This window comes from Mus musculus, chromosome 17, assembly GCF_000001635.26.
Source record: "Mus musculus strain C57BL/6J chromosome 17, GRCm38.p6 C57BL/6J".
Classification (NCBI taxonomy): domain Eukaryota; kingdom Metazoa; phylum Chordata; class Mammalia; order Rodentia; family Muridae; genus Mus; species Mus musculus.
In genome coordinates this window covers 21151129-21154543 of record NC_000083.6, presented here as the reverse complement: position 1 = coordinate 21154543, position 3415 = coordinate 21151129, and the positions used below count along the sequence as shown (strand labels likewise).

Here is a 3415-nt window from a genome sequence, read left to right as displayed (position 1 = left end):
TTAGTTCTGAAGCTTACTCAGTGTGATGTTATTTTAAAAATGTAACAATCTGTTCTTCAGCTTTTGACATTGATTGGCAAATTGCTAGGGCCAGTATCGCCTGAGAGAGTCCATGAACCAATAGCCCTCTAGTCCTCACCCTGTAGGAGCTAATTTCTTTCGGGAACATGGAGTCCAGGGGAAGAGATGAGGTCAGAAAGACAACTGTGTTCAGTGGGGTAGAAATCATTCATATTGAGACCCTGCTGGGAAGAGGAGAAATTCAGAAGAGGGAGAAGGCTTGGGGTTGAGGAAGAATTGTAAATTACTTAGAGAAGGTAAGAAGGTAAGAATTGGGTGTGGAAAATAGAAACTGGAGACAGAGGAGGGACCAACACACAGCAAACTGGGAAGGACAAACACAAAGGTACCTGGGCCCTGCCTGCTGCTGTGTCTCTGGAATTTCTCTCTGTGCCTCATTTCTGGGGAGAGACTCTGCTCTGCCCCAGCCGAGGTGTTTTTCTTGATGGAATGCAGCAACACAGCGTCCTGATGGCATTCCCCACCCTCCTTGTCCATCGCATGATGCCTCTGCGCCAACCCCTGCTGTGGATGGGCTTATCCTCTGCTAGGGCACTGTGGGAGAGATTCTCTTCTCTCTTCTCACTGACGCTCTCTTCACTTATGCTGCTTGTTGAAAGCATGCAGGGGACACTCATGGCACGTATGTGGTGTTGGTCCTGTGTGCGTGTCATCTGGTTTGCCCGGAAGACAAGGCCATGCCCAGTGGATCTTCTGCCTGCTCTTTGCCTAACCTTCTGGCCGTAGGCTGGCACCTGACCAATGGAGGATGGCCAGACCGATCTGCCAAGGTTGGGAGCACTTCCACTCCTCTTAATTTTTAAACACGAAGCAGCACCAGCATCTATGGAAGGGAATGGGGCCTTAACTTGACTCACTGTTGGAGCCTGGGTTGAGCGGACTTCCCTCTGGAGAGCCTGCCTTTCCAATAAATAATATGCAGCCGACATTTCATTAAATTTTTCTTTAGTGAGTGATTCTCTAATATCTTTTGCTTGGAACCCAATATACTGCATCACATCTACAATGTCAGGATCTGGTCTGACAGGGGAGGGTTCCTCATGAATATTTTTTAATCCTTTCCAGTGGCCTTTTAGCCAAGGATGCTTCATTACTTCTGTGACTGTCGGCCTATATTTGGGGTTTACTGTCATTAGGAGGCTCAACAGGTCCTCCAGCTCGTCGGACACCCCACAGGGGGCAGGGTATACACCTGCCAGTATCTGCCTTTGCAGCTCAGGTATGGTGACCGAGTCGAATGGGACCTTTCCAACAACCATGTAGTACAATATCACTCCTAACGCCCATAGGTCACTTTTTCTTCCATCATATCTTTCCCAGAGGAATAACTCAGGAGCACGAAAAGCATAAGCACCACAGGGCTCATCCAACAAATCTCCGGGTTTGAATTGGGTACTAAGCCCAAAGTCAATTATTTTGATGCTCCCCTTGTTATCTATCATAATATTATCAGGTTTTAGGTCCCTATGCACTATCCCATGTCTGTGGCAGTAGCTCACTGCCGACAGTATTTGTAAAAATATTTGTCGGGCTTCGTCCTCCTCTATGTGGCCAGAATTTTTGATGTATTCATAAAGTTCTTGGCCTTCAACCAGTTCCATGATGAGGTATCCTCTTGTTTTGGTCTCAATCACTTGGAGAAGTGAGACAATATTGGGGTGTTTGATCTTTTTCATTAAATTGGCCTCCTTCATGCCTGGCTGGAACCAGGGCTTGTTCTTTACAAGTACTTTGACGGCCACCGGTGTGCCTGTGAGCCAGTGCTGGGCCAGAAAGACCTTGGCATAAGTCCCATGCCCGATAGTTCTTACAACATTATATTGGGAGTACAACTCTCCGTCCTCAGGGTTACTCGGCCGAGGGCTGGGAGGTGGTAACTCCTCTTCAATATGTGCAGGCATTGAATCACTACTAGTGGTACCTGAAAATAACATAAGAAGAATTAAAATCAAAATAAGGAAAACGATGTAAGGAAATAGAAACTAAAATTACTTCAAGTGCTACCTAAAATAAACAAAGAGTGCTTGGAATAAAGGTAAGTAAAAGTTAGAGAACTATATAAAAAATATGAAAAAGATATGGGGGAAAAGCTAAAGTCAAAAAATCTTAAGTAAAATCCAACCAAAAAACTGACCCCAAACTAGAAAGCCAAGAGCACACATATACTAAATATAGATGATGAAACTATAATCATAAGACAGTGGGTCTGGGAGGGCTACAGCTGATCAATATTGTAAGTGGATGTTGATTGAAAAGAAATCATATGAAATAAATGAGAGGAGAAAGAATTAGTATAAGACTAAACAGATACATACCCCCCAGCACTACAGAGAAAATTCCATTTCATTTCAGGACCTCATCGTCCACAACAAAACCATACTTCCCAAGAGCAAAATATTGAAAATTAAAATTCAATAACCATAAACAATAAGAAAGGTAAATATCAGTGAATATTAAACCTAAAACCAATTCCAAAATGTCATAGCCTCAACTTGAGTGGCCAAGGCCACAGCTGCTTTTTTCCTGATCAAGACTCTGAGAATGAGGCCACACAGTGTTAATGACACTTGAGTGGCTTTCAGTGTAGCCTTGAGACCATTCCAGCCTGCATCCCGGAATTCAGATTAGCATTGGCCAGGTCAGGCTCTTTGGTACCTGGTACTTGGGCTCACCTCCACTGTCGTTCCATGTGTCCTGGATGCTGCAGCTGCTCCAGGAACTACTAGATGTCCTCCCACTGAACCTCTCGGTCCCCGTGGGCTCATTCCCAGGCATCTCAAATACTGTCTGATGGAAAAAACAAAGTATCACAAAGGGCAAATATGTATAAATTATAAGCCAATGATAACATGTAGTGAATACGTTGAGAATCAGGAACAATGTAAAAATAGGAAACCAAAATACATGGAAAATGGAGATATTCTAGAGCAGCCTAAAATGCAAAAGTAAATGATCAAAAAAAGAAAATACCATGGGTGAAAGTAAAACCGACCACAATAAAACAAAAGCACCCATCCAAATAAATAAAAATCGAAACACCAACACTAAGGAAGCAAACAGTCAGGGCCTTGAAAATACAGGGCCCAATGCTATCTCTTGAACTCAAACCAAAATCAACCAATCAATAAATAAACAGCCAGCCATCCACATAGGCATTCAATCTGAGATTATGGGGTTGGCATATCAAATCTCTGGGAGCCATTGGTCAGCCAGGCCAGAGACTTGGCCAGCTTCAGGCCAGTGAGTGAGCCTGTCTTGAAAATAAGTTTGATGTCCTACCTTAAAAACAGCAGCCGGGCTGGCTACTGGCCTCTACACTCTCTTGCACCAAGGT

At 43.9% G+C, this 3415-nt stretch overlaps 1 pseudogene; it reads right to left on the bottom strand.

The window, feature by feature from the left end:
- Positions 411–1982, bottom strand: Gm7736 (predicted gene 7736; annotated as a pseudogene).